Source organism: Camellia sinensis, chromosome 9 (genome assembly GCF_055761805.1).
Source record: "Camellia sinensis isolate YWXY chromosome 9, ASM5576180v1, whole genome shotgun sequence".
Taxonomy (NCBI): domain Eukaryota; kingdom Viridiplantae; phylum Streptophyta; class Magnoliopsida; order Ericales; family Theaceae; genus Camellia; species Camellia sinensis.
The window spans coordinates 149,633,613-149,643,972 of record NC_138969.1 but is presented as its reverse complement, the minus strand read 5'-3'; positions in this window follow the sequence as shown (position 1 = coordinate 149,643,972).

Here is a 10,360-nt window from a genome sequence, read left to right as displayed (position 1 = left end):
TTTTACTTCGGCTAAAGGGAAATCTCTGCTTTGTCAGGCTATTCAAAAAAACCAAATCACCCATAGGAAAGTGCTGGAGCTTAGGAAAATAACAAGGCAAGCCGCGGCAGAAGCTGAAGCAAAAACGACCGAGCTAGAGGAGGCCAGAAAGCAAATGGCCGAGCTCCGAGCTGAGAACGGCCGACTGGCCGGATTGGTTAGTTCGGCCGAGGCAGAAAGGCAGAAGGCTGCCATTGCTCTAAAAGACAAGTACATGCGCGAGCTAGTGAAGCTTGAAAGGAAGAAAGATGCCGAAATATCCCAAGTGAAGGAGAACGCAAAGGAAGCCGAAAAACAAGGCTACAAGAAGGCAGAGGACGCCTATGTCAAGCAGTGTGAGGCTGCCAAGGAGCTATTCTTCAAGTGCGGCTGGAGGGCAGCTGTTGAGAAGCTCGGTCACGATCCACAGACCGAGGTTTTCAACCCTCCAGCCTACTTCATACCGAACTCCCTTGTGGAGTATGCCAATGCCATGCAACAACAGTTTCTTGAAGGCTCAGACTCTGATGAAGACTCTGCCTCTGAGGATACTCCGGTTGTCAATGTAGATCAGGCAGTTCGGTCGGAGCCCATGGTGGAAGATCTAACTACTGAACAACCAGGTGAAACCGTGGTTCCGACCGAAACCACTCTTGCGATTGAAAACGAGCTCCCGCCTGAAACCGGTCTTCATGTTGATGCCGATGCTGCCTTTGACGCCGAAATTAAAGATCTTTTCTCTTGATTTTGCACTTTCTCTTTTTTGTTACCTTTTGTCTTTGTAACCGGGCTATACCCCTCTGTAATTGCTTTTCAATGAATGAAAATTTTGTTTGAACTTTTATTCCGGTTTTGATTTGTATGCTTGCACTTGTAATGTCTTCTATTATTCCAACTGTTATTCCGGTTTTAAATGGTTAAACTAACTATGCTTACCAGCCAACCACTCCTTAGCCGACATAATTACTTCGGCTGAGGAGTACTAAGAGTTGGTTTAATCCAGCCAACCACTCTTCAGCCATGCCCATACTTCGGCTGAAGAGTACAAAGAGTTAGTTTAATCCAGCCAACCACTCTTCAGCCATACCCATACTTCGGCTGAAGAGTACAAAGAGTTGGTTTAATCCAGCCAACCACTCTTCAGCCATACCCATACTTCTGCTGAAGAGTAAAAAGAGTTGGTTTAATCCAGCCAACCTCTAAGTTAGTTTTTTCCAGCTAACTTAGAACAATGTTTGGTTATTCCGACCAAACGTCCTGCAGCCTGGATCCTTATCCTGGGCTTAGGAAGGGTGTTGGTTTATTCCAGCCAACCTCTAAGTTAGTTTTTTCCAGCTAACTTAGAACAATGTTTGCAATATTCCTATCTTTACTAAAACTAACTTTTACAAAGAACAACTCATGCCGAAAAGAATCGCTTGTTCTATTGAAGAAAAAGAAAATTACATATGTTTGAAAGAGAAAAGCTAAAAATAAAACAACTTGAGATTGGACGTGTTCCATGGCCTAGGGATTGCTTTGTCGTCCTTGTCTTCTAGGTGGTATGCCCCTTTGCTTGCTAACCCAACCACTTTGTAAGGACCTTTCCAGTTTGGCCCTAACTTGCCATCTCCTAGTACCAAGGTGTTTCCCATTACTTTGCGCAGTACCCAATCGCCGATCTTGAGTTGCCTTGGATGTACCTTTTTGTTGTATTTTCTAATTAACTCTCGTTGGTATGAAGCAATGTGAACCAGTGCTTTTTCTCTTCTTTCTTCTGCAAGGTCGAGTTCCAATGTTATGGCTTCTCCATTTAAGTCTGGATCAAAATTTTTGCTTCGAATTGTGGGGAGGCCAACTTCCAGTGGGATTACTGCTTCCATTCCGTAGGCTAAGGAGAATGGTGTTTCTCCTGTTGATCGTCGAGGTGTGGTGCGGTAAGCCCATAAAACATGAGGAAGTTCGTCCGCCCATTTACCTTTTGCCTTTTCTAACCTTTTCTTCAGTCCATCCAAGACAACTTTATTTGATGCTTCTGCTTGGCCATTTGCTTGAGGATATGCCGGTGTAGAATTGTAGAACTCTATCTTGTATTCTTCACAAAAGCTTCTAAAGATTCTACCGTCGAACTGAGTACCATTGTCTGAGATTAGGGCTTTTGGTATGCCAAACCGAGTGATGATATTCTGCCAAACGAACTTCTTCACATCTTTTTCTTTGATTGATGCCAATGCTTCTGCTTCCACCCACTTTGTGAAATAGTCAGTTGCTGCGAGAAAGAACTTCCTGTTGCCGGGTGCTGTTGGAAGTGGTCCTACTATGTCCAAGCCCCACATTGCGAAAGGCCATGGGCTAGTTAATGGTAGGAGTTCTCTTGCCGGTTGATGTATTTGGTGTGCGAATTTTTGGCATTTCTCACACTTCTTTACATATTTTTCTGAGTCTGCCTGCATGTATGGCCACCAGTATCCTTGTGAAATGGCCCTGTAAGCTAGCGATCTTCCTCCTTGATGGCTTCCGCACACCCCTTCGTGTATCTCGTACAAGAATGCTTCTACTTTGCTGGGATGTACACACTTTAGGTAGGGTCCTGAGAATGACTTCTTGTATAATGCCAAGGATGGGGAGAGCCAAAATCGCTGCGATTTCGCTCTTACTCTGTTGGCTTCTTTTTTCTCTTCTGGGAGGATGCCGTCTTTTAAGAACAGGATGATGGGATCCATCCAAAAGGGGCCTAGCTCTGTGCAACATACTTCTTCTGCTTCGGGGTCTTCTATGTTTGGTCTAGGTAGGTAGTCAATTAGTAGTGGATGAGGTATGGAGGAATCTGCCATTGAGGCGAAGCCTGCTAGTTCGTCTGCTCTGCTGTTTTCCTCCCTGCCGATTTGCTCTATCCTTACTACTTCAAATTTCTTGATTTCTGTTCTGACCAACTCTTGGTACTTGGCCATCCTATCATCTTTTGCTTCATAGTCGCCAGAAATTTGGTTTACTACCAGTTGTGAGTCACTGTAGACCATTAATTCGGTGGCCTGCATGTAGTATGCTGATTTGAGTCCTGCGAGAAGCGCTTCATACTCCGCTTCGTTGTTTGATGTTGGGAAGCCAAGGTTGATTGCTTGCTCTACAACCAGGCCGTCTGGTGAGATGAGGACTATACCGAGTCCTGCACCATGCCGGTTGGATGCTCCATCCACAAAGAGCTTCCACATCTCACCAACGAACAACTTCCAGCAAGTGGAGGGGTCAGATGATGTTGTGGGGTCAAGAATGGTGTTTTCTACAAGGTCCATACTTGCTGTCTGTCCCTCGCCATCTGATTGTACTATTGGTGAGCCAAGAGCAGTTTCTTCCTTGTTGTCCTTAGTCTGGTCTGCCTTGGAGTTTGACTGAGTACCTTCTACTAGGGGTTGCGCTATTCCGGCGTCAACTTCCGTCCCTAGTTCGGTTGTGTTAGTTAGGTCGACTGGGCAGATATGATGACTTCCAGGAGTAAACTCTGCGACGAAGTCTGCCAAAGATTGGGCTTTTATTGCGGTCCTGGGTTGGAACTTGATGTCGAATTGTCCCAACTCTACTGCCCACTTCGAAATTCGCCCAGAAAAGTTTGTCCTCTCAAATAAAGCTTTTAGTGGGAAGGCTGTGAGGACGACTATGGTGTGTGCGTGAAAGTAGTGTGCCAATTTCCTGGAGGCCATCATCAAAGCTAATGCCAGTTTTTCCAGTGGCAAATACCTTGTTTCGGCTCCCAGCAATGTCTTGCTGACATAATAGATGGGCAAGTGTTGAATTCCTTCTGCAGGAACCAACACTGCGCTAACTGCGTGCTGAGAGACTGCCAGGTACAAGAAGAGTTCTTCACCAGGTACTGGGGTAACAAGCAGTGGTGGGGAAGACATATACTCCTTCAAGCTTTCTAGAGCTTGGTCGCATTCTTCGTCCCACTCAAACTTGGCCTTTAAGGCATGAAAAAATGGTCGTAGTCTATCTGACGATCTGCTTATGAATCGGTTGAGTGCAGCTGCCATGCCGGTGAGATGCTGCACTTCTTTTACTGAGTTTGGTCTCTCCAGATCTTGGATTGCCTTGATTTGAGAGGGGTCTGCCTCTATACCTCGGTTGGTCACGAGGAAGCCCAGGAATTTTCCAGATCCTACTCCGAATGCACACTTGGACGTATTGAGGCGCAACTTGTGCTTCTTCAGGATCTCAAACATCTCGCCTAGGTCCTTAAGATGATCATTCTCATCCTTGCTCTTGACCACCATGTCGTCGATGTAAGCTTCCATTGTTCTGCCTAACAATGGCTCAAACATCTTGGTGACCATCCGTTGGAATGTTGCCCCTGCGTTTTTTAGGCCAAAGGGCATGACCTTGTAACAGTATAGTCCTCTTGGAGTTGTAAAAGATGTGACCTCCTGGTCTGGTTCATCCATGGCGATCTGGTGATAGCCTCTGTATGCATCCAGAAAGCTAAGTCGGTTGTGCCCTGCCGTTAGGTCCACCAGTTGATCTATCCGTGGTAGAGGAAAGTTGACTTTTGGGCACTCCTTGTTGACTGTTTTGTAGTCGACGCAGACTCGCCATTTGCCATTTTTCTTTGGCACTACGACTGTGTTGGAGATCCATCTTGGGTAGTGCACTTCTCTAATTGCTCCTGCCTCCAGCAGGTTGCCTACTTCTTCTGCCACTATTTCGGCATGGTGGAGTGCCGATCTGCGTGTGCGCTGAATAACTGGTCTGGCGGATGGGTGGACATTGAGCTGGTGACAGATGAAGTTTGGATCAATGCCTGGCATGTCGTAGGGCGTCCAAGCGAACACTTCGATGTTAGAGGTCAAAAACTCCAAGACCTCTAATCTCTCAGTGCTGGACAACGACGAACCAAGCAGAAAGAACTTATCCGGGTTCTTTTCATCTATTCTTACTTCTACCAAGTCCTCCACTGCTTTCTGATCCGCCGCTTTGCCGACGTCTGCGAATAGCTCATTACTTTCTGGTTCTTCCACCGAATGAACGTACCCTTTGGCAGCGCGACTGCCATTCACCGTGGCGAAGCATTGTTTTGACATGATTTGATCTCCATATACTTCTTCAATTATACCGGAGTCGTTGGGAAACCGCATCACTTGGTGGTAGGATGACGCCACCGATCGCATGGCATGCAGCCATGTTCTGCCTAAGATGATGTTGTAAGTGGAGGGGACCTTCAATACCCAGAACTCCACTTGTTTTGTCACGCTTCCAGCCCTAACTGGAAGAATTATCTTTCCGACGGGCCATTCTGGCATGGAGTTGAATCCAATTAAGGGTGATACAGCAGGCGCCAAGTCCTTGTCTTGCAGCTTTAATTGTTTGAATGTTTCGTAGTACATGATTACACATAAACTACCCTGGTCAATCAGAATCCGCTTGACGTCAAAATCCTTGACTCGGAGAGTGACGACCAGAGCATCATTGTGAGGGCAATATATTCGATCCAAGTCCTTATCTGAAAAAGACATGGCATTTGTTGCCTCTGTCTTTCCCTTCTTGATGGCAGGTTGGGCACTTAATACTTCTCTAAAGTGCTCAGCCTTTTTGATTGATCCCCTGAGCTCGTATACACGCTCAGGTTCAAAGACTCTATGTATTACATTGATAATGCCTTGAGGTGGGGCTTCGATGGGCATTCCGTTGGGGTTATTGTGATCCTGGGGGGTTGGTTGCGTCCCTCCTTCAATGTACTTGTCCAAGTGGCCTGCTGCCACCAACTCTTCTAGGTGTTGTCTCAATGGTGTGCAATTCTCCGTGCGATGTCCCTTTTCTTTGTGGAAGGTGCATCGTGATCTTTCGTCATAGTCCTTCTGGGCTTCTCCTAGCATGGCTGGCCACTTGACGAAAGGCTCATCTCTTATTTCGCTCAGGATCCGATAAATCGGTTTCTTGAACACCGTGGTTATGGCAGTGCGGATTCTTAACCATCTTTTATCCGGGTCTTCTCCATTATCTTGTCTGCCTCGACCGTTTCGGTTCTGACGATCTACTGTATTGACCTTTGCTGAGGTCTTCTTTTCTGGTACTGTGGTTGCACTAGATTTTGCTTTAGCACGTGCGCCATTCTCTTCTACCCTGATGTGCTGATGCACTCTTTCCATCAGGGCCTCCATAGTGAAAGGTGGCGTCATGGTGATCGAGTCCCTCAGTCTGTTCCCAACTGGAAGGCCTCTTTTATACTGTGCAATGGCGAGATTGGTGGGGCAGTCCCCAATCTGATTGAATGTCTCCCAGTAGCGACTGTTGTAGGATCTTAGGGTCTCTTTATCACCCATGTCGATGGAGAGTAGCTGATCGATCTCCACCGGGGTTTTAGTGTTTGTTCGGAACCTTGTCACGAAGGCTTCTGCCAATTATGCCCAAGAGGCTATGCTGCCTTCTGGAAGTTTCTCAAACCAAGTCAAGCCTAGGTCGCCAAGACTTGATGGGAAGAGTATGCACATTGAGGCCTCGTTTCGCCTGTATACAGCCATGACTTGGCGAAAGTGGCTCAAGTGTGAGTAGGGATCCGTCTTCCCTTCATATGTGGTGAATTTCGGCTGAAGGAAGCCTGATGATAGGGGCGCGTTTTCGATCGCTGGAACAAACGGCGAAGTCTGTAGTCTTGCCAATGCTTTGTCCGTTGGTTCGTAGGCAGGGCGCGGTATTGGCATTCCAACATCGACGCTTCCATGCGTCCGAGGAGCCAACCGCTGTAAGGCAGAAACTCTGTACGGATCCCGTGCCCTGGCATCCTCCTTGCATCGTGCTTTCTCTTCGAGCACGGTTCGTAAGTCGGATGATCTAGGTAATTCCGTCTGTCTAGATCTGGTTTGATGCGAATGCGAGGGCCAATACGTGCTTCCTTCAGTGTATGATCTTTCAGATCTCATCCTCTCAGACCTGGAGTGACGAGTTCTGGAAGACCAGGATTGAGTGTCGCCTGTCCTGAGGCTTCTGCTTTCTCCTTGCGAGGGTGTGGTGTTCCTACTACGATTTTCTGAGTGGCGAGGGGGCGTTTTGTTTTTGCGCCCCTCTCCTGTCGCCACTTCTTTTTTCTTCATCTGGCGTTTTAAGGCCTCCATGTCCGCCGCCATCTTTCTTATCAATTCATCTTGCTCTTTCACGCGGTCTTCCAGAGCTTGAGGGTCAATCCTTCGTCTTTGCCTGTCAGGGCTTTGTGAACGAGGGCGATGGGGGCTGTTATTTCGCCTTCTCCTATTATCCCTCCTGGAGTTATGACGCTGGGACTCCAAGTCCGCCATAGGAGGGACAGAGGGTAATCCTTCTCGCCTTGCGCCTCCTTCTGGAGTTAGTCCGTCGACGGCGGACTGCGGCAATTCTTCAATGTGTGCCATTGATTGTAAAGGGGAGAAGCTTTAGTCAAGAGGTTTTGTTCTGTCTGTTTTTTTTTTCCCACAGACGGCGCCAATTGTACGGGAAAGAAATAATTCTCCTCGTATAATCCTGTTGACTAAGTCCGCGCTCCTCCGTACGACGTCGCTTTGTCACCTGAAAACACAAACGTGAGCTAGCCGGCGGGTGTGTGCCGGAGACCTCTCCGATGCCTAAGTCAGTAAACTTGACAGAGCTCAATGTATTCGGAAAGCAAAATTATGTGTTGTGTTTTTTGTGTTACCTCCTCCAAGGTGATGTTTGTGAGCTTTTATAGGTTTCGAGTGGCACAATCCTAGTAGGACTTCTACTCCTCCATGTAGAGTCCTTCTAGGATTCATACTCTTGTAGGATAATGCTTATCCTTTTACACCCCCCCCACTGCTTAAACAAAGTGGGATGGTTTTTACCATGGCCGAACTACCATTTTTGACCGAAGTAAAATTGGCTATGCTTAGCCACAGAGTAGGCCGAACTATCATTAGTTCAGTTCTCCCTTTACTCCTTCTTACCTCGGTTCTCTCCTGTTCAACCCATGGTATGTTTGGACTGAACCAACGATTCGCGACCGGTATAACTCCAAGACCGGTATAACTTCAAGTTGCTTCCGGACCGAAGTAACTTTACAATTCCTGAGCCGAAGTAACTTCATCTCTTTTGACCGGAAACACTTTATCTCTCTTGGCCGGAGTAACTTCTCGGCCCTTTTTACCCAGTCCTTCGTACTTTGGGCCATAAAGTCCATCTCATAGCACGGCCCAATCTTCACCAAAAATTACCCTCTCACATAATGTTTCAAAATTTATATCTACAAATTCTGACATGCCTAGTAGAACCATTGCTAGCCAAACGGGGTAGCAGGTTTTTCTATGTTAGCCAAACAGGGATGGTGGCTGGTTCAACATCCAAACTCTATCTTGGGCAAAATGATAGAAGCCAAATATTTTCCGAGCTCGTCATTTCTAAGGGCTGAGTTGGGAATAAATCCGTCATACACCTGGAGGAGCATTATGCATGCGAAACCTCTTCTTGAGGCTGGGGTGAGATGGAGGGATGGTAATGGGGCGAACATTCTTGTGTTTAGAGATAAATGGGTGCCTAGGCCACGGTTAGTTGTTTAATTGATCGGGATCGGAAGTGTTGGGATATGGATGTGATCCGACATTATTTTTTCGAGTTGGATGTAGAGGTCATCAGGCAAATTCCAATATGTCCAATCTTTCCCTTTGATGAGTTTGTGTGGCATTATTATAAGAGGTGGTGTGCATTCGGTAAGATCGGGCTATCATTTGCATAGATCCATTGAAGATAACGCTCCAACATATAAGAATTTTAGAGACTAAATATTTTGATCTCTAAAAGTGAAAATTTTGTTATAAAAGACATTTAGGGACTAATTTTTATCATCATGGAGATAGTCACTAAAAGGTCGTTCCGAAAAGTCCAAAACAAGGATTTTAGCAATAAAATTTTGAAAATTTTACTAATAAATAGACTTTTAAGGACGAAATAATTTTGTCTCAAAATGATTTATTTTTTGAGACAAAAAATTTAGTCCTAAAAAGATAATAATTCATCACTAATGTCTAATTTTTGTTACTAAAAATATAATAACGGCACTTTTCGCAATAAAAATATTTGATTTCTAAAAAATAATTTTGTCCCTAAATTTTGGTATCCAAAACTTAAATTTTTGTAGTGATGGTGTGATAACTTCGCAGTGATTGTGTTCAAGTGCAGACCGCAGTAACAGGCCGGAGACAAAGTGGGACGGACATCAAATGGCAACCTCCGGATGTGGGCTGGCTCAAGATCAATTTTGATGGTGCAGTGTTCAAGGAGCTTCGGGCAAGTGGTGTGGGTGTAGTAGTCCGTTATAGTGTGGGCAGATCGGAATCCGTTTCTTTAAGGGGTGGATTGTGTGGAAGCATATGCTGCAGACAAGGCATTGGATTTGGCGGCAGATTTGGGGATTCATGACATTCACTTGGAAGGAGACTCTTTGAACATTATTAAGGCATTTCAAGGTCAAGTCGCATCGCTGTCGGATTGTGGTCATATAGTGCAGCTTGCTGTGAGTAAGTGTAGATCGTTTGGACGCTTCAAAGCTTCGCATGTGAGCCGTCAAGGTAATCAGTTGGCTGATGGTTCGGTTAAGTTAGCTCGGCACTCTCCTCATCAAGAAGCTTGGATGGAAGTAGAGACGGAATTAGGAGAAGATTATGAGGGTCATGATTTCGTTGTTTCTGTGAAAAATATTGTTTGCTATAGAATTTTAAATATATATATATATATACATATATATTATTTTATACATAAAATGGCTCCCTAATATAAAAAATATATATCTCATTATCCTCCCATCTTGCATTCACTTTCTATTTTGTTAAAAAAAAAAAAAAATACCAAAGTAGCTGAACATACATGACCACTTTTCCAGTAATGTCCCTTAAAAAGTACATCATACCTTTAGAATAGAGTCTGAATTGAAGGATCTCGTGGGTAAATCACATTCCTGAATCTGATCAGTCAACCCAGTAATGGAGTGATATTACAATAGTGAATATCACCCACACAATGGCTTTGATCGTTGGTTTTTGGTTTTTGGGAGAGAGTCAGTATATGGGAAAAAACTCAAACATACCTTGTTTTTCTCTTAATCACCCATATCCCATATTATCAGATATATAATATGTTTATCTCATTTATCCATATCAGTTATATGAGATAATATAAGACATATCATCTATCCATATCAATTATATGATATATATATATATATATATCCTGAGTGGTTATCCAAATAGGTTTGAATTTGAATTCAAAACCCATTTGGATAAGGTTCAAAAGATTCAAATGGTCATGCCACTTGGACGCCCATTTCTAACAGATTAATTTTTGAAATTGAGTTGTAGAAATTGATTAATTTTGAATTGCCCATAACCATGGACCG